Source organism: Oncorhynchus nerka, linkage group LG19 (genome assembly GCF_034236695.1).
Source record: "Oncorhynchus nerka isolate Pitt River linkage group LG19, Oner_Uvic_2.0, whole genome shotgun sequence".
NCBI classification, from domain to species: domain Eukaryota; kingdom Metazoa; phylum Chordata; class Actinopteri; order Salmoniformes; family Salmonidae; genus Oncorhynchus; species Oncorhynchus nerka.
The window spans coordinates 7,745,735-7,768,063 of NC_088414.1; the positions used below are offsets into that span (position 1 = coordinate 7,745,735).

The following is a 22,329-nucleotide window of genomic DNA, read 5'->3' on the forward strand; positions in this document are numbered from 1 at the left end:
AGCTCTGTCTGCTACCTCAGCAGCATGCAGTCCAGTCTCCCCAGTCTCCCTTGTCACCGTAAGGACAGCTTCTACATTGTCCTCCACACGAAGGTCTGAGAGCCGACAGTCCACCACACTATCCTACAGAGAGAGAGAGAGAGAGAGAGAGTAAAAATATATACACTGAGTGTACAAAACATTAGGAACATGTTCCTAATATTGAGTTGCACCACCTTTTGCCCTCAGAACAGCCTCAATTAGTCTGGGCTCTACAAGGTGTCGAAAGCGTTCCACATGGATGTAGGCCCATGTTGACTCCAATGCTTTCCACAGTTGTGTCAAGCTGGCTGGATGTCCTTTGGGTGGTGGACCATTCTTGATACACACGGGAAACATTTGAGCGTGAAAAACCCAGCAGCGTTGCAGTTCTTGACACACTCAAACCGGTGCGCCTGGCACCTTCTACCATAACCCGTTCAAAGGCACTGAAATCTTCTGTCCTGCCCATTCACCCTCTCAATGGCACACACACAATCCATGTCACAATGCTTAAAAATCATTCTTCGACCTGTCTCCTTCTCTCCATCTACACCGATTTGAAGTGGATTTAACAAGTGACATCAATAAGGGACCATAGCTTTCACCTGATTCACCTGGTTAGTCTATGTCATGGAAAGAGCAGGTGTCCTAAATGTGTTGTGCACTCAGTGCATTCCTGCTACACACACATCACAACTGCTACTACTAGACTATTATTTTGATTGCTAAATACTGTAGAATTTAAACTCTTGCCCTCAATCCTCCCTTCCCCAAAAAGACATGTAAACATTGGTCTATAAATTGTGCCTTCCTGTATTGTACTTATGCTCAAATCTTTCATCTATTCCACTGAGCCATGTACCTTATGTTCACCATTCTTATCTTGTATTGTTTCTTATTGTTGTTGCATTGTCCAGAAGTAACGTGCAAGTAAGAATTTCAGCGGAGAGTGTTTACCATGTGTATCCCGTATATACGGCTATTAAGACTTGAGACTATCCATCATTTTTGGAATTTTCTATGGTCCCTAACTGTCTAGCTTTCATTTTGGCGAAAGACACAGTCAAGAAACTATATGAATGTAGGTCCATTATCATTTCTACACAGTTTTGATTTGGTTTTAGTCATTTTTAAACTATTTTGAGTTAGTTTACACATTCATGACTCCAGTGAAGAAAGTCAGTGGTTAAATAATACATAGAAGTCCAGCCGTTTCTCCAACATGGCGAATCAACCAAGGAGATATCCTCATCTACAGTGGGAATGTAACCGTCTGAACATCTCCACATGTATCTGGGGAGTAACTATAACTCCTCTAACCAAACATCACTTCAAGTGGAACTGACAGCGTTTGAACTACTTTGCATATATGAAACAAACAGACATCATATATACTTTATAAGAGGTTTTAAAAATAGGTTTTATTTGACTGCAAGTTCCATGACATAGAGTAAGGCTTTGTTGGCAGAATATATGGGTGCAGTTCAATGCAGTGGAAAAGCATTCTCTGGAGTAATGAATCACGCTTCACCATCTGGTAGTGAGACGGATACCAGTCCGATTGCATAGTGCCAACTGTAAAGTTTGGTGGAGGAGGAATAATGTTCTGGGGCTTTTTTCATGGTTCGAGCTAGGCCTACAATGACATTGTAGACTATTCTGTTCTTCCAACTTTGTGGCAACAGTTTGGGGAAGGCCCTTTCCTGTTTCAGCATGACAATGCCCCTGTGCACAATGCTCTATACAGAAATAATTTGTCGAGATTGGTGTGTAAGAACTTGACTGGCCTGTACAGAGCCCTGATCTCAACCCCATCAAACACCTTTGGGATGAATTGGAATGCCGACTGAGAGCCAGGACTAATCACCCAACATCAGTGCCCGACCTCTAATACTCTTGTGGCTGAATGGAAGCAAGTCCCTGCAGCAATTTTACAACATCTAGTGGAAGCTGTTATAGCACCAAAGGGGGGACCGACACCATATTAATGGCCATGATTTTGGAATGAGATGGTCGACATGCAGGTGTCCACATACTTTTGGTCATGTTGTGTACCTTATTCACCAATACATATTGATATCAGGATATAAACCTCATTGTTTGCTGCCTCCAGCACTTCGAGACGCACTGTCATAACGTGGCTAATAGCTTATCTTATCTATTTACGTCGCTATTTATTTAGAAAGCTAATTATATGGATCCTAACATTAGCTAGCTAGCTGCTTGGAAGTTGACATGTCATTGGAGGAGTGGGTGAGTGGACGACTTTTCCGCCATATCGTATTTCGGTGGCTACAGCAGGTGTCATTTGGTTATCTAGCACGGATAGTGAATCACCTTGCTAGCTAGCTATGTTGTTAGCATATCTCTTAGGTGTCAAATCAAATGTATTGGGCATCAATCAAATGGGAGGGCAGGCAGGCAAGTTCCCATTCAGTTGTCGAAACATGGGTTGGGACAAGCATGTATTGGCAGGCAGGCTACAGAAGGGTGAGCAGGCTACTATTCCCCATCGTTTATCATTGCAATTTTGATGGTCAACTACAAGTTTAAAACGTCTGAGAGGGTTTATCTACTATTTCCTCATTAGATTTGAGCTCATCTGGCTCTGGCTAACATTGATTAGTTGCTGATCTGTTTGTTGTTGTTGATGTGCAACTGAGGGAGAGAGAGCCTACATGTTCATGGTTGTTTGACCAATAGGACTGTAAAGTTCCCAAATGGAAGTGGACTCCCATGGTATTTACATATTTACAGAAATCCATTGAGGTGTATTTTGTGAATTTTGGTTAATGCTTTCTAATGATCTAAAGTCGTGCTGTTGTTACCGCCTGTAAACACACAGTCCAGTTCAAAGTGAATGATGGCAGGCCCATTGCATATAGGTCTAATGTAGTTCTGATTGGTTATGGTGCACCGTTCTGTGTCGAGTCCGGTCCTGATGTGTTAATGATGGCAGGCCCATTGCATAAAGGTCTAATGTAGCTCTGATTGGTTATGGTGCACCGTTCTGTGCCGAGTCCGGTCCTGATGTGTTAATGATGGCAGGCCCATTGCATAAAGGCCTAATGTAGCTCTGATTGGTTATGGTGCACCGTTCTGTGTCGAGTCCGGTCCTGATGTGTTAATGATGGCAGGCCCATTGCATATAGGCCTAATGTAGCTCTGATTGGTTATGGTGCACCGTTCTGTGTCGAGTCCGGTCCTGATGTGTTAATGATGGCAGGCCCATTGCATAAAGGTCTAATGTAGCTCTGATTGGTTATGGTGCACCGTTCTGTGCCGAGTCCGGTCCTGATGTGTTAATGATGGCAGGCCCATTGCATAAAGGTCTAATGTAGCTCTGATTGGTTATGGTGCACCGTTCTGTGCCGAGTCCGGTCCTGATGTGTTAATGATGGCAGGCCCATTGCATAAAGGCCTAATGTAGCTCTGATTGGTTATGGTGCACCGTTCTGTGTCGAGTCCGGTCCTGATGTGTTAATGATGGCAGGCCCATTGCATAAAGGTCTAATGTAGCTCTGATTGGTTATGGTGCACCGTTCTGTGCCGAGTCCGGTCCTGATGTGTTAATGATGGCAGGCCCATTGCATATAGGCCTAATGTAGCTCTGATTGGTTATGGTGCACCGTTCTGTGCCGAGTCCGGTCCTGATGTGTTAATGATGGCAGGCCCATTGCATAAAGGCCTAATGTAGCTCTGATTGGTTATGGTGCACCGTTCTGTGTCGAGTCCGGTCCTGATGTGTTAATGATGGCAGGCCCATTGCATAAAGGTCTAATGTAGCTCTGATTGGTTATGGTGCACCGTTCTGTGCCGAGTCCGGTCCTGATGTGTTAATGATGGCAGGCCCATTGCATATAGGCCTAATGTAGCTCTGATTGGTTATGGTGCACCGTTCTGTGTCGAGTCGGTCCTGATGTGTTAATGATGGCAGGCCCATTGCATATAGGCCTAATGTAGCTCTGATTGGTTATGGTGCACCGTTCTGTGCGAGTCCGGTCCTGATGTGTTAATGATGGCAGGCCCATTGCATATAGGCCTAATGTAGCTCTGATTGGTTATGGTGCACCGTTCTGTGTCGAGTCCGGTCCTGATGTGTTAATGATGGCAGGCCCATTGCATATAGGCCTAATGTAGCTCTGATTGGTTATGGTGCACCGTTCTGTGTCGAGTCCGGTCCTGATGTGTTAATGATGGCAGGCCCATTGCATATAGGCCTAATGTAGCTCTGATTGGTTATGGTGCACCGTTCTGTGTCGAGTCCGGTCCTGATGTGTTAATGATGGCAGGCCCATTGCATAAAGGTCTAATGTAGCTCTGATTGGTTATGGTGCACCGTTCTGTGCCGAGTCCGGTCCTGATGTGTTAATGATGGCAGGCCCATTGCATATAGGCCTAATGTAGCTCTGATTGGTTATGGTGCACCGTTCTGTGCCGAGTCCGGTCCTGATGTGTTAATGATGGCAGGCCCATTGCATATAGGCCTAATGTAGCTCTGATTGGTTATGGTGCACCGTTCTGTGTCGAGTCCGGTCTTGATGTGTTAATGATGGCAGGCCCATTGCATATAGGCCTAATGTAGCTCTGATTGGTTATGGTGCACCGTTCTGTGTCGAGTCCGGTCCTGATGTGTTAATGATGGCAGGCCCATTGCATATAGGCCTAATGTAGCTCTGATTGGTTATGGTGCACCGTTCTGTGTCGAGTCCGGTCCTGATGTGTTAATGATGGCAGGCCCATTGCATAAAGGTCTAATGTAGCTCTGATTGGTTATGGTGCACCGTTCTGTGCCGAGTCTGGTCCTGATGTGCGTTCAGTTCGCTTGAACGGTTGTTGCAGTTTGTACTGAACGACAACGTTTTCCAAAATCATCATTTTACATTCTTGAACGGACTTTGAGGTATGTTTTCTCCCATTAGGGTCTATCACTTGTACAAACACACGGCTGCTTTCCCACTCTGTATTGCTATAGAATATCCACAAATGCCTCACTCTATGTCATTCCCAAGCATTCTATGAAAGTATGAAAATGTGAAAATATCCGTATCTAAGTGCTTGCTTCCCAGTTAATGTAAAATAAAATAAAAAGGTGTCATCTTCTTCCTGGGGGAAGAACAGATTATAATATGATTTCGTGTTGCTAAAACGCTGTCAGGTCCACTTTAATGGACTTTACCACCCCTGTTGTGAATGTAGCTCGGAAGACATTTTGGATCAGAGAAAGGTTCAGAAACTGTTTAGAGTTGATCAGCTGACCTACTGTGTTTTTTTTGGCTGCCACGACTTAATTTACTTTGGTCATGCTGTTTATTTGAATGCTGTTTCACATTTTGATGCAATTTGCATCGTGTTATGATTTCATGAAAACACATTATTGCTGAGCTAATACAAGCCGTGCACAGATGAATCAACATTTGACTCAACATTAACTAACTTGCCGACAGTTCACCGGATTTATCTATGCATATGTAATGGTTGTGATTGTCCATACTGTTTGAAAGCAATGCACCGTATATCATCCCAGCATCCTCTCTGTTTCTTTGTTCTGTTCGCTCAGACAATGTCAACAATGGTGTAGTGCTGTTTTGTTAGGTACTGTAACGCCCCCCAAAAAATGTAAATGGTGTTATAATTTCTCAATCAATGTTTGTCCCGACAGATTATCGTTTAGCATTTTAGAATATGCGTAAAATGCATCCTTAAGTTCTCCTGTGTGACGCAGCGGTCTAAAGCACTGCATCATAGTGCTGGAGGTGTCACTACGGCCCCGGGTTCAATCCCAGGCTGTGTCACAGCTGGCCGTGACCGGGAGACCCATGAGGCAGCGCACAATTGGCCCAGCATCGTCTGGTTTAGGGAAGGGTTTGGCCTGCTGGGATGTCCCATCGCTCTAGCAACTCCTTGTGGTGGACCCGGGCGCCTGCAAGCTAACTTCGGTTGCCAGTTGGACGGGGTTTCCTCTGACACATTGGTGCGGCTGGCTTCTGGGTTAAGGGAGCAGTGTGTCAAGTAGCAGAGCTACGTGTTTTAGAGGACACATGGCTCTCGGCCTTCACCTCTCCCAAGTCCATAGGGGATATGTAGAGATTGGACAAGACTGTAACTACCATTTGGGGAGAAAAAATAAGTACATTTTTTTAAATGCATCCTAAATGCAAACATCTGCTTATACGCACAAATATTATCTGAAGAAATGTTTATATTTTTAATACCCTCAAACACCAAATTAGGCAAAACTTCATCTGTCAATCGCGAATAACAAAGTATTGTTTTACTGATGATCATTTGATCTCAATCAGTTTCATGGGATTATGCATTTAGATCTTGAATTATCTCGGTTTCGAGAGCAGATGGTGGTGACCAGAGATGGGCAGTATTGTTAAATGTATTTAAAATATAGTATTTTGTCACTTGTATTACACTGATCTTAACTACTCTCCGATGTATTTTGTATTTTGTACGTACAAAATACTGTAATTTTGTATTTTCAAAATACTTTTCTACACCATTTTGTTGTGGTTCACATTTTGTTGCCCCCCTTTCACCCTGCATTGGTATCAGAAGTCTGTTATCACTATGGTGTGATAAGAGCATCTGCTAAATGAACTATATATAAATGTACATGTAACAATCTTGATTAAATACTTTGTTGAGGGATAATGAACTTGATATGATTGTGATATGTTGTTGTGTCACCAACTGTAGCTATCTTAAGATGAATGCACTAATTGTAAGTCACTCTGGATAAGAGCATCTGCTGAAATGGCAATGTAAAAATTAACAATTGTAAATCATGTTGAGTATTACTCTAATGGCCTTCGCCCTGAAACAAAGCCAATACTAATACCCAGTGTGCTTTGCAGTTCATTTTGGTATGTTCATTTATGCATTTACATTTAGCAGACACTCTTATCCGGAGTGACTTGATCAACTAAGGTAGATAGACAACAACATATCACAGTCATAGCAAGAAACACATTTGTTGTATTTTACAATACAAGCACCACTGTGAGAAGTGGCGGAGCGAGGCTCTGGTGCGCTCCGGCAGCACTACACCCCTGAATGTCACTCCATCTGGCTCAGTAGTAATGGAGCCAACATGGCAAAGTCAGTCGCTGCTTGTGTCCCAGAGTACAGCTGGTGGGGACTGTGACTGGAGCAGACACATCTGAACTAGATGCTTGATGGCGCTATCTACACTCCCCTCTGCATGTATTTGGACAGTAAAGCTAACATTTTGAATTTGGCTCTATACTCCAGCCTTTTGGATTTGAGATAGAATGTTTCATACCAGGTGACAGTACAGAATGTCACCTTTTATTTGTGGGTATTTACATACATATCTGTTTTACCTTTTAGAAATGAAAGCACTTTATTACCTAGTGTCCCCATTTGAAGAAGTCATAAGTATTTAGACAAATTCACTTATTGTGTATTAAAGTGGTCAAAGGTTTAGTATTTGGTCCCATATTCCGTGCAATGAAGACATCAGGTTGTTGGATGCATTTAAAAGCTTGTTTTGCTTGTGTTTCGGGTAATGTTTGCCCAGTAGGAATTTTTTTAATTTTTTTAATTGTGTAATTTTGGAGTCACTTTGATAGTAAGTAAGATTATAAGATGTCTGCGAACACTTCTAGATGAATATGGATGCTACCGTGATTATGGATAATCGTAAATGAGTCATGAATGATGATGAGTGAGAAAGTTACAGAGGGACAAAGATCATACCCCCAACAAATGCTTCCCTACCTGTCACGCCCTGACCTTAGAGAGCCTTTTTATTTCTCTACTTGGTTAGGTCAGGCTGTGATTTGGGTGGGCATTCTAGTTTGTCTGTTTCTTTGTTGGCCGGGTATGGTTCCCAATCAGAGGCAGCTGTCTATCGTTGTCTCTGATTGGGAATCATACTTAGGCAGCCTTTTTCCCCCACGTGTTTATGGGTAATTATTTATTTTCTGTGCGTTTTTGTGTGCGCAACGGTTGCGTCACGGGCGGTTTCTGTTCACCTGTTTTTTGGGGGAAGGTTTCACTTCGATTAAAGATGTGGAATTACATGCACGCTGTGCCCTGGCTCATTTATGACAGGAAGTTTGAAGACAGTGAACGTGACACTACTCCGTCATAGGTAATGGTGAGAGTTTAGTATTTTCTTTTCGTAGCCTCTAACTTTGTAGCCTCTCACTCATCATTATTCATGATTAATTTATGATTTGTATTAATCATGGCATTATCAGGATTCGTTTACATGTAGAAGTGTTCAGAAACATCATATATATACTGACTTAGAAAGTAAATGACTCCTGTCATTATTCACCGTTCAAATCCAATTGGGCAAAACATAACCCAAAACAAACTGTAAATGCATCCAACGAATTTGTAGAGCTTGATGTAGTAATTGTGTGCTATTGGACCAAATACTAAACTTTTCACGACTTTAATACACTATAAGTGAATTAGTCCAAATACTTATGACTTCTAAATCAGATACCGTATGTTTGGAAATATCCTCAAATTAAAGGTGACATTCTGTACTATTGTGCCATATGAAACATTTGATTTGAAATACAAAATCCTGTGGTATAGAGCCAAACAAATAAATAAATAGCATCACTGTCCAAATACAGGCAGAGGGAAGTGTATAAACACCTGGCTGTTTTGTTGAAAGTGAAAATCAAGAACCTAGAGCTTACAATGGGGTTCCTATCCGAGCCAAGATGGTTCCGTTGTACACCTGGTTTATTGATAGATCCGGCAGAAAATAAAATATTTTTGTCATGTTTAATTGTGTTGCAAATGTAACGCAATAGGAAGTGAAGGATCGTCTCTGGTAAATGATGAAAGTAGCATAATGAAAACACAATTACAGTATCAGCCACAATGAAAGGCCCATATTAACTGTCAAGAAGATGATCACACAGATTACTCAAGGCAATAAAGGAAAAAACTTTGAAGATGTGGAGAGGAAAAAAAATACTTTTCAATAACTTTGGGAGGAACATTTTTTACTTCACAATCATTAGGCTTCATATTAAGCAACCAATCTTCCACCCCCAAATTGTAATTAATCATTAAGTCGGCTGATCCAAAGTAATTTAAAGTGCTTAAAATGTCATTATTCACTGATAAACATAACATTTCCAAACGACGGCGAGATAAGACGAGGACACACCGAAGGTTTAGTGCACAGCCTCCACCGCCCCCACCACAGCGTAATGTCACTGTCACATTCCGAAAGCTCATTTGTTTAATGTGATTTCTCCAAAAGTCACCAGAGCGTCGATGGGGAAAAGGCTGGACATGATTGAGGGAGGAGGGGATGGAGAGGAAGGAGTGATGGAGGAGGCGTAAGGGGCTTGTTAATGAAACTCATAGTTAATTGAGTTGGATGGAAGGAAACGGGCAAATGCGGCAATGTTTGGTAATTGCCTTGTTGTCGCTTTCACTTCCACTGTTAATGAATGTAAATGTGGCGGCCGGTTACTTTTTTTGTTTCGGAGTGATTAGTTATTACACCTGATTTTTATGTATGTGCTGATTGGAATGACCTGATTGGCGCTTAGCTTTGTTGTTGAGTCAAGGTTAGGAAGAAGTAGCTCTGGCTCCTTTGGTTAATTCTCTGCAAATGAGGGGCGCGGGGCGCTGCCACGGATGTCAACTTTTTCATCTCTGCAATTTCGAGCAGCTTCAAACCGTCACAATAAATATCAATGCCTCCATACCGCTCCCACCGTGGGCGTGCCAGTCTCCCCGCTCCCTGCTGGCTCGCTCCTGTCATGACACCAGTAGATATGGCACAACCCTGTACCATGACACACTTGAGGACAGTCTAACCAGTCAAACGAAATGGGTTATCAAGACAGACTGCCACACTGTCAGTATCAGTTTGTCCAGACGGAACAGACACAGGAGTAACAGATGGTTGTGGGAGACCGAGGCCATGAAAAGCCCTGTGCTTCTCATTTGTGGAATAAGTTAATTAGGCAACTTTTAATTAATGTATAAAGCATTTCCATTACATATGTGTGTTCTATTTTGTTTGCGCCTTCAGCTTAAGACATGTGCTTTACCAATTAAAATGTTTTGTTACGGTTTAAGAGCAAATCAACTTGGGGAGACGGCATCAGACACTTATCAACACACACACACACACACACACACAAACCTTCATTATGTGCAATCACTCAATCACACACTTCATATACACACACACCTCAGAGTGGACATGGCTCAACCCAGTGCTACTTGATGCCTTCTAATTGGAACAAATGTGGCAAATGACTGTAAACAAATCCATGTCCCACCTTCCCCGAGCTTTATGTCCCTACGTCCTTATCACAGTCTCCGTATCCTCCACTCCCAACCAACCCCAACAGCCAGACTCCGGGACTGCCACCACAGAATGCAAATCACTGCCCACACACACACACACAGACAGACAGACAGACAGACAGATATTAAACAATAAAGCAGAAACATTAGCGAGATGGAGAGAGTGGGGAGGAGGAGGAAGAGGAAGTCTGGATGAGCAACAACACAAAGGTCATCATTAGACAGTGAGAAATAATACATGACTAGTAAAGACAAATGGTGTGATGGTGAAAATAAGTCGAATAACCCTGTTTTATGTGTGAATAAATACATCCACAATTGGGGGGATCATAAACAATATGGCTTCCTTTTTTGGTTTGGCAGGTTCTTAATGCTGACCCCCTCTGTTGAGTACATGTCGTTGGTAGCAGTGCTGGAGAAAGTAGTTGGAAAGGCAACGTGGGGGTTGGGCAGGTTCTTAGTGCTGACCCCCTCTGTTGAGTACATGTCGTTGGTAGCAGTGCTGGAGAAAGTAGTTGGAAAGGCAACGTGGGGGTTTGGCAGGTTCTTAGTGCTGACCCCCTCTGTTGAGTACATGTCGTTGGTAGCAGTGCTGGAGAAAGTAGTTGGAAAGGCAACGTGGGGGTTGGGCAGGTTCTTAGTGCTGACCCCCTCTGTTGAGTACATGTCGTTGGTAGCAGTGCTGGAGAAAGTAGTTGGAAAGGCAACGTGGGGGTTGGGCAGGTTCTTAGTGCTGACCCCCTCTGTTGAGTACATGTTGTTGGTAGCAGTGCTGGAGAAAGTAGTTGGAAAGGCAACGTGGGGGTTGATTAGTCATTAAAGGCCAGGAACGATTGTGTGGAGAGAAAGGAAGAGAAGGACCACCAGCTTAGTTTCTCTTGGCGCTCTGGAGCAGAACTGTGAAAAGAGTGAAATTAAAAGCACACGATGAAAGACTTCTCTGGCCATCAAAGGGAGAGAAAAAAAGCCACTTGTGACATGACTGGTGATTTATGGATTTCTCTGCTCGCATTTGTCTATTGGGGGCATTACCAAAGAGCAAAGCAATCTCTGAGGTTGTCTGTTATTGGTGGTTCTGGTATTCTACTGGCAAATGGACACACACACCAACAGGGCTCCCAGTGGGGTGGGGAGAATTGTTTTTGTCGTCAAACACACAGTCATAAATCAAGCTTTGCTCCCAAATGCCCTGGCTAGTCGCTCTCATTGAGCACCTCCACCCAAAGGCACATTCATTTCAATTTACTGGGCCAGCCATGCGATATAGGGAAAGCATCAGTGGAGCGTTAGTTTAGTTTGTAATTCCTAATTACTTTCGCTCGCAACATGGCTTCTGAATTGCTAATGGTTGGAGTGTGTGACCCTGCTGAGAGCTTTGCTTTGATTGGTTGAGGGGGGGGGCTGGGAATCCCTCTGATTGGTTGAAGGGAGGCTGGGAGTTGCTTACATAGGCTGATTCTAATAGTGAGGGTTGGAACGCCTACTTCGGGCCAGTGAATTATATGTATGTAGTGATCGATAGAGCATTGACATTAAATTCAGGGTGAGTCATTAGGAAATATTTAGTTTACAATGTTACTCCAAACCTGTGCAAGAATGATTTCAAATGTACCTTTTTAGCAGCCTCACTCCCATTCTTCATTCTGATTGGTGGATTTCTGATTTTGACCAATGGCAGCCTCACTCCTTATTAATCTCTGTTGTTCTAGGTGGAGTGGTTGAAGAATGAGGAGCCGGTGGGCTCGGATGGGAATATCGACACGCGGGCGGACCACAACCTGATCATCCAGAAGGCGCGTTTGTCTGACTCGGGAAACTATACATGTCTGGCCAGCAACATCGTGGCCAAGAGACGCAGCCTCACCGCCACTGTGGTCGTATTTGGTAAGACAACTGGATTGTATTCATTAGGACACACCGTAGCAAAATATTTAAAAATATTGTGCAATTAGCGTTTTTTATTGGACAACTTCAGGTAGCCCGTCCTTGTTTCAGTCTGCTTTATTCTATTTCGTACCTAATGAATACAACCTTTCCCTATGCAGCAGACCTTATATACCCTTTATTTCAATTACTTTGAGCATTTGATTGAGTCAGTCTTGAGAGACAGACAGCATTTTCACTTTTGGGACTATTCTTTTTTTTGAATTTTCCCCCTTTTTCTCCCCAATTTCGTGGTGTCCAATTGTTTTTAGTAGCTACTGTCTTGTCTCATCGCTACAACTCCCGTACGTGCTCGGGAGAGACGAAGGTTGAAAGTCATGCGTCCTCCGATACACAACCCAACCAAGCCGCACTGCTTCTTAACACAGCGCGCATCCAACCCGGAAGCCAGCTGCACCAATGTTTCGGAAGAAACCTGGCAACCTTGGTTAAACGCGCACTGCGCCCGGCCCGCCACAGGAGTCGCTGGTGCGCGATGAGACGGGGACATCCCTACCGGCCAAGCCCTCCCTAACCCGGATGACGCTAGGCCAATTGTGCGTCGCGGCCGGTTACGACAGAGACTGAGCGTGAACCCAGAGTCTCTGATGGCACAGCTGGCGCTGCAGTACAGCGCCCATAACCACTGCGCCACCCGGGAGGCCCCTTTTGGGACTATTCTAATTAGTTCCCATTGCACAAAGGCAAGCTCAATCAAGAGCAGCTTGATTTTGAGGGGTGCTCAATTGTTTCACTAAGTCACAGTGTAGTCAGACACAAAGTACAACAAATAAACCATACATAGTTGTCCTATTTTGACACACAATTCCTGGATATTTATGTGAGAATTTTCCTTGCAAACAACATCCCTTGTATTCTCTCTCGTATTTTACACTTTGTATTTTTCCGTCATTCGCCGTAGCCTGTCACATCACATGTATTTCTCTTCTTCTGTCTTTTAATGTACCTGCATGGGTACGTTCCACATGCCTTTTCACATTGTTTACCATCTCCTTTCTCTTGACATGTATCGGAAGAAGATGTTTTCTGGCCTTCTGTCAATTCATTTACTCCTAATCAGTCTCTCATAGGCAGCAGACAGCAGTAGGTGTTAATAGCAGTCAGAAGCTGACATGTCTTGGTGTTATGTTCCATCCTGTGACGGGAATTGTGATGAGCAACTTCCTGGTTGAGCTTAAACACAACGAGATCTTTCAAGACATCGGGAAGGCTTTGACATGAGCTGTCAAAACTCCACAGCTGCGTGCCTGCTAGCTACCTGGAGGCTAGGATTCTCTGTTGCTTGTGCTTTCGCAGGCTCGTACTGTAGGAAGGAAGGAAAGAGTGATGGGAACCGAATAGCACCTATCATAACTCCACAGGACTGTGTGAACAGAAAGACAACGATCAAATCTAATTAATTAAACCTCATGAAACATCTCTGAATATTATATTTTTTTCCTCTTCTCTTAGTCATTCAATCCCTCTCGCAAACCCCACTTTGCTAGTTCAAAACCTCCTCCTCTGTGTCAATGAGACCAAATCACCACACCGACAGTCATGAAGACAGCTGGAAATCCAGCTACTGTTTTTGTCTATACACAGAACTTGTTGAGGCCTATCAGTCATCTGTGTAGCTAAACTACTTGGCCAAAAGGTTGTCAAACATCTCATTCCAAAATCATGGGCATTAATATGGAGTTGGTCTGCCCTTTGCTGCTAGAACAGCCTCCACACTTCATGGAAGGCTTTCCTCTAGATGTTGGAACATTGCTGCGAGGACTTGCTTCCATTCAGCCACGAGTATTAGTGAGGTCGGGCACTGATGTTGGACGATTACGCCTAGCTCGCAGTCTGTGTTCCAATTCATCCCAAAGGTGTTTGATGGGGTTGAGGTCAGGGCTCTGTGTAGGCCAGTCAAGTTCTTCCACGCCGATCTCGACAAACCATTTCTGCATGGACCATGCTGAAACAGGAAAGGGCCTCCCCCAAACTGTTGCCACAAAGTTGGAAGTCAAGAAACCTCTAAAATGTCATTGTATGCTGTAGCATTAACATTTACCTTCACTTAAACTAAGGGGCCTAGCCCGAAACATGAAAAACAGCCCCAGACTATTATTCCTCCTACACCAAACTATACAGTTGGCATTATGCATTGGGGCAGGTAGCATTCTCCTGGCAACCGCCAAACCCAGATTCTTCCGTCGGACTGCCAGATAGGGAAGCGTGATTCATCACTCCAGAGAACATGTTTTCATTGCTCCAGAGTCCAATGGCGGCGAGCTTTACACCACTCCAGCGACGCTTGGCATTGTGCATGGTGATCTTAGGCTTGTGTGCGGCTGCTCAGCCATGGAACCCCATTTCATAAAGCTCCAGACAAACAGTTCTTGGGCTGACGTTGCTTCCAGAGGCCGTTTGGAACTCGGTAGTGAGTGTTGCAACCGAGGACAGACAATTTTTACACGCTTCAGCACTCGGTGGTCCCGTTCTGCAAGTTTGTGTGGCCTACCACTTTACTGCTGAGCCGTTGTTGCTCCTAGACATTTTCACTTCACAATAGCAGCGCTTACAGTTGACCGGGGCAGCTCTAGCAGGGCAAAAATTTGTTGGACTTGTTGGAAAGGTGGCTTCCTATGACGGAGTCATGTTGAAAGTCACTGAGCTTTTCAGTAAGGCCATTCTACTGCCAATGTTTGTCTATGGAGATTGCATGGCTGCGTGCTCTATTTTATACACCTGTCAGCAATGGGTGTGGCTGAAATAGTCGAATCCACTAATTTTAATTGGTGTCCACATACATTTGTATATATAGTGCCTGACTGCCTGTCATGTTAATGCTGGGAGAGAGAGCCTACAGACAGACAGACAGATGTAGTGGAGTAATGTGTTCTCACACTGACATTTGTTTCCTGTCTGACGATGAATGATGATCAATGGACTCATAATCAGTCAATCACTCAGCTGCTTTTGAGCCTAGCACATCAGAGAGAGAGAGAGAGAGAGAGCTCTCTGACATGCCTTTGGTTTCTTGGCCTGTCACACTCCAGTGTTTTAGGCAGTTAACCTGTGTGTGTGGAGGTTTTTTACTCTTCCCTCCCAATACTCTGCTGTCATGTTACATTTTACATGCTTCTCTCCTTTTCCCCCCCTCTTTTTCTCTCCCTGTTCTTCTCTCTCTCCTTCTATCCTTCTCCTTCGACCTCCTTCCCATCTCCTTTGCCTATTTTCCATCTCTCCCTCTACTTCCTCCCTCCTTCTACACCTTTGTCCATCTCTCCAGTGAACGGAGGGTGGTCATTGTGGACAGACTGGTCCGCCTGTAACGTGCGCTGTGGGCGAGGGGTCCAGAAACGCTCCCGTACCTGCACCAACCCCGCCCCTCTCAACGGGGGCACCTTCTGCGAGGGCATGTCTGTCCAGAAGAGTACCTGTAATGCCCTCTGCCCAGGTCTGTTTGTCTATCTGGCTGGCTATCTGTCTGTCTGTTCTCATTCTATCCAACTGTCTTGACTGTCTGGGAGGGGGGATATGTTTGTTGTAAGGTTGCATTATTTGTCAAAGCAATCTGTATTATGACAGCACTCCTCTCCAATGAGGAGGTGGGCTCCCCTGCTGCTGTTAGGATCATTTCCCTCCAAACCGCTTTCATAAACCGCTTTCATCGTCTGACCCCATTTCTCCCCTCCGAGAGAGACGGAGAGAGAGAGAGAGAGAGAGAAAAGGATATAGAGAAGAGAGAGCGAGAGACACAGGGCTAGAGAGTGAGAAGATTAGAAGAGTGTGAACATGGATAAAGAATATCATGCGGTATGAAAGGAAAGAACCAGAAAAAGACTCCAGCCACCCAAGCCATAGACTATTCTCTCTGCTTCCGCACGGCCAACGGTACCGGAGCAACAAGTCTGACACCAACAGGCTTCTGAACAGCTTCTATCCCCAAGACATAAGACTGCAAATTGCTAACAAAATGTCTAAACGGACTATCTGCATTGACCCTGATATATACACCACCGTTCAAAAGTCACTTAGAAATGTCCTTGATTTTGAAAGAAAAGCAAATTTTTTGTCCATTAAAATAACATCAAATTGATCCGAAATACAGTGTAGACATTTTGTAAATGACTATTGTAGCTGGAAACGGCTGAATTTTAGTGGAATATCTACATTGGTGTACAGAGGCCCATTATCAGCAACCATCACTGCTGTGTTCCACTGGCACATTGTGTTAGCTAAGCCAAGATTATCATTTTAAAAGGCTAATTGATCATTAGAAAACCATTTTGCAATTATGTTAGCACAGCTGAAAACTGTTGTTCTGATTAAAAAAGCAGTGAAACTGGACTTTAGACTAGTTGAGTATCTGGAGCATCAGCATTTGTGGGTTCGATTACAGGCTCAAAATGGCCAGAAACAAAGAACTTTCTTCTGAACCTCGTCAGTCTATTCTTGTTCTGAGAAATTAAGCCTATTCCATGTAAATTTTCCAAGCTTTTAAAGGCACAGTCAATTTAGTGTAGGTCAACTTCTGACCCACTGGAATACAGTGAATTATAAGTGAAATAATCTGTCTGAAAACAATTGTTGGAAAAATTACTTGTGTCATGCACAAAGTAGATGTCCGAACCGACTTGCCAAAACTAGAGTTTGTTAGCAAGAAATTTGTGGAGTGGTTGAAAAACGAGTTTTAATGACTCCAACCTAAGTGTATGTAAACTTCCGACTTCAACTGGATATGTTTGATGCCTAATCACCATACAGCTAGACATATTTACCCCTACCCTTCCAGTATCCCTGTACAATGTACATTTAAATATGTAAATATGGTATTGGCTCTGACCCTGTGTACAGCTTACTTACTTTCTCGTGTTCTTCTTATTTCTATTTCTCGTGTGTTTTTGTTCTACTTGAATGTATTGTACTGCTGACATTGAGTACTGCATTGTTGGGAAAGAGCTCTGCGAGAAAGGCTTGTGCATGTGATAATAGAACTTGAAACTTGAAAAGAAAAGGATAAGAAAAAGGGAAGCAGAGAGAAAGAGAAAAGGGAGACAGAGAAAAGGGAGCCAGAGAAAAGGGAGCCAGAGAAAAGGGAGCCAGAGAAAAGGGAGCCAGAGAAAAGGGAGCCAGAGAAAAGGGAGCCAGAGAAAAGGGAGCCAGAGAAAAGGGAGCCAGAGAAAAGGGAGCCAGAGAAAAGGGAGCCAGAGAAAAGGGAGAAAGAGAAAAGGGAGACAGAGAAAAGGGAGACAGAGAAAAGGGAGACAGAGAAAAGGGAGACAGAGAAAAGGGAGGCAGAGAAAAGGAACTTGAGTGCAGGATAGTGAACAACAGAAGGGTTTAGAATAGCCCTTACAGTGAAAGAAAGAAAGACAGAGCAAGAGAGAGGGAGTGGTGCTCGTTATCAGAGCATCTGTCTAATCAGCGCTGTCCAAGTGTCCCTCTACATGCGGTGAAAGGTTTCAGACCACCGTACCAATCACCAGGGAAACGTGTTGGAGAAAAGGGAAAAAGTTATCTGGCGAGGGCAGCACTCTCCCGCCAACACAATCATTCCTCTCAACCACTCTTCTCTCTCGCTCTCTCTCTCTCTTTCTGTCTCTTTCCTCTCTTTCTCTTCCATAAGCCTCTCTCTTTTTCTCTTTTTTTCTCTCTCTCGTCCTCTCTCTTGTTCTCTCTCTTCCCCTTTTTCTCTCAACTCTCTCTCTCTTCCACAAGACTTTCTCCCCCTGTGAGTCCCAGCCAGTCTGCAAACACAGCATTTGCATTTAGATTAGCGAGGCAAAGGGAAACCTTGAAAACCTATGGAATTGGTAAGGTGGCAAAGGAGACTTGATGGAACAAGACAAAAAAAGAAAACTGTCTTTTGTGGCTTGAGTCAGCACCAGGATAGGACATAACATGCTATTATTTCTAATGCCGGCCCTGGAGAGAAAGAAGAGGGGGTTTTGTTTGGTGGGCTATAGGGCTGGTCCATTGTATGTGCTCTATCGGTAAGTTCCATATGGGGGTGCAATTATGTTCCCCTCAGCTGTTTGCTAACTCTAAGAATTTATGATATGTGTTGGGTCTAAGGCTCTGTGTGTTTCTCTGTCTCTCTGTGTGTTTGTGCGCGTGTGTGTGTGTGTGTGTGTGTGTGTGTGTGTGTGTGTGTGTACATGCCTGTATTAAGCCTGTATGGTTTTTTGAACCCTACCTTCTCTCTCAGTGGATGGTGGCTGGGAGGAGTGGACAGATTGGACGGTGTGCAGTGTGGAGTGTGCGAGGCAGCGCAGCAGACAATGTACAGCCCCGGAGCCTAAACATGGAGGCAGGCTGTGCGACGGGGCCGCCCTGGGAACAGATAACTGCACCGGGGGCCTCTGCACTCAGAGTGAGTAACGTCACATGCAGCTTCACCTGGTAGATATTGTCATCATTCAAATCTTCATTATAATCTTCACCATCATCGTCTTTGTGATCGGCAGAATGTTCCTCTTAGGGATCGTCATCGTCATCGCCACACTTATTTTGTTGAGAATTAAAACATTGCCAAAGACAAAGTAGTCTTCTATTGGCTGGCTCGTTTCCAATTGCAACACCAGCAGTGCTGTGGACAAATACATCCTTAGTTCCTTAGTGTTGCCATAAGCAGTGACCCACATATAGTGGTTTGGCAGCATGGGATGAAAGCAGAGTTTCAATTATATCGTGACATTCGAGGGATTTTTTTTCAGGGGACTTAGTATTTTTATTTTGTATTTAAAAAAATAAAATTAAAAAAACATTTTATGGGCCTAAGTTAAGACGTGTATTTTAACAGTAAGAAGGTCTTACCTTTTATTGTGGCATGAACACAACCAGTCATGTTGATTGTCATCTGATTGTCACTTCAAAAGGTAGGCTACCTGCGCACGTTCATGATTCAGTCCACTCCCAAATAATTCCAGCATCCAAACAGTGCACATTAGTTATAAAACACAAAACAGTGTAATGACATTGAGGGATGTTCATTAGGCCTACACTCCATTAGCCTGAATTAATGTATGGGTTTGGGCTGACAAATTGACCTTTTTTGTCAAAAGAAAAGTGAGAACACCTGAAAACGGGCTGAAATATTGGACGCAAATACAAATGAGAAAATAGGAGAATGATTCACTTAGAGCCCCCCCCCCCCCCCCCAGTTTGACTTTTGTTACATATAGGGGAGCTTGTGTCTCATGAGTTCATGCCCACCCCCCCCGTAATCCACACACTGGATGGAAGTCCATACTTATTTCTTAATTCTTCTGCTGCCCATATTTTCTCAAGTCCTTTTTAAACCCTCCATACATTCTCGTCCTCCCTGAGGGAGACAATCAGCCTGATGTTCGTCACGTCAATATCCACACGCACTCGCACATCCATGGGTGATGGAAAACCCGAGGCGATCTCACTACCTACCGTAAAACACACACATTGTGATCATGATCACATATGGGCATGTACACACGTGCGCGCACACACATACTCTCCCCGTGTCATAAAGAGTATTATCACTGGGGCCAATCTCACTACCACGACAAACACACACACACACACACATTGTGTACATGCGCACACTTAAGGGTGCTCATTGTAAAACGACTGCAGGTTACATCCTGTATTCTTCCATCCAAGTAGAAGTGAAATGACACGGTTCCTCTGTGTCTTTGCAGATCGAAAGCTGCTACACGACGCCAAGCCACAGGGTGAGTTCTCCCCAACCACCGTCCTGCTTTCGAGCACAATGTAGCACAGACACAACTCTCCAACCCAGGGCTCCAACATCATGATCCAGATCCATTATTCCCACTTTAGAGCGCAATGTAGCACACTAAAACCACTATGGCTACTCTACTCTAACAGCTATTATATGTTGTCATGCCACCTCTCACAGACACAACTCTCCAACCCAGGGCTCCAACATCATGATCCAGATCCATTATTCCCACAAGCATGATCATGTCAACCAATATTGAACATTATCTTTCCACCAGCATCATTATCCTATCGTTATTAACTACACCGTCAATGTAGTTTCCTCAATTAAAATGGGTCTACTTACCACAATGTTCAGCCAACTGCACAAAGTTTCTACCGGTAGCTTGCAAACATTACCAGCTAACAAACAGTACATCCTCAAACGCGCCCTTCTGCTGCTTGACAGGCAGAGCCCACAAAGGATGGGAAATAACCTAAACCATAGTTGTCAGGTATACGTAGTTCATTTGATTTTATATCCCTCAAATGTCCAGTTAATGGTGGCCAATATTGAGAGACATTGTCAGGCTACCCTCACGTATCTGAAGTGACATGATCAATTGATGCAGTTACTGCTGTATAACTCTGATGATAGAGCGACTGTAAATGTACGCAATTGTCTTGCATGGAATAATCGGTACTGTGTATTTCTGATTTATGCTTTTCGAGAGGTGATGATATTACAACCAATTATGATTATTATTTTTAATTATTTATTTATTTAAAAAAAAAAAAAAATACCCCTTTTTCTCCCCAATTTCGTGGTATCCAATTACGTAGGACGTACCAAGTACGGACTCGGGAGAGGCGAAGGTCGAGAGACCTGCGCTTCCTCCGAAACACAACCCGGCCAAGGCACACTGCTTCTTGACACAGTGCCCACCCAACCCGGAAACCAGCAGCACCAATCTGTCGGAGGAAACACTGTACACCTGGCGACCGTGTCAGCATCCACTGTGCCCGCCACACGAGTCGCTAGTGCGCGATGGGACAAGGACATCCCTGCCGGCCAAACCTTCCCCTAACACGGACGACGCTGGGCCAATTGTGCGCCGCCCCACGGGTCTCCCGGTCACGGACGGCTGTGGCAGAGCCTGGACCCAGAATCTCTATTGGCACAGCTAGCACTGCGAGGCAGGGCCTTTGGGAGGTCTACAATCAAATAGTTAACTTTTATTAAACAGTCCTTTGAAGATGGCATGCAGTTGTGAATGGTTTTAGCAGAGCTGGGATCTCCTTGTCCCCCAGCAGGCAAATCGAACGCTCTGCACCTTATTGTGTCTTTTTATTGATAACAACCTATACAAGAAACCTTATTGTGTCTTTTTATTGATAACAACCTATACAAGAAACCTTATTGTGTCTTTTTATTGATAACAACCTATACAAGAAACCTTGTTGTCATGATGAACACCATCAAAATAATGATCTTAATCATAAAATGCTATTTTAATGCCAATTACTTGTGACACCACAGCTGTCCCATTTTTACTTGTGACACCACAGCTGTCCCATTTTTACTTGTGACACCACAGCTGTCCCATTTTTACTTGTGACACCACAGCTGTCCCATTTTTACTTGTGACACCACAGCTGTCCCATTTTTACTTGTGACACCACAGCTGTCCCATTTTTACTTGTGACACCACAGCTGTCCCATTTTTACTTGTGACACCACAGCTGTCCCATTTTTACTTGTGACACCACAGCTGTCCCATTTTTACTTGTGACACCACAGCTGTCCCATTTTTACTTGTGACACCACAGCTGTCCCATTTTACTTGTGACACCACAGCTGTCCCATTTTTACTTGTGACACCACAGCTGTCCCATTTTTACTTGTGACACCACAGCTGTCCCATTTTTACTTGTGACACCACAGCTGTCCCATTTTTACTTGTGACACCACAGCTGTCCCATTTTTACTTGTGACACCACAGCTGTCCCATTTTTACTTGTGACACCACAGCTGTCCCATTTTACTTGTGACACAACAGCTGTCCCATTTTTTTGACACCACAGCTGTCACAGTGACACCACAGCTGTCACAGTTTTTACTTGTGACACCACAGCTGTCCCATTTTTACTTGTGACACCACAGCTGTCCCATTTTTACTTGTGACACCACAGCTGTCCCATTTTTACTTGTGACACCACAGCTGTCCCATTTTTACTTGTGACACCACAGCTGTCCCATTTTTACTTGTGACACCACAGCTGTCCCATTTTTACTTGTGACACCACAGCTGTCCCATTTTTACTTGTGACACCACAGCTGTCCCATTTTTACTTGTG

At 44.0% G+C, this 22,329-nt stretch overlaps 1 pseudogene; it reads left to right on the top strand.

The window, feature by feature from the left end:
• LOC115146884 (netrin receptor UNC5D-like) overlaps positions 1-22,329 on the top strand; it is a 349,654-nt pseudogene that overhangs the window by 260,773 nt on the left and 66,552 nt on the right.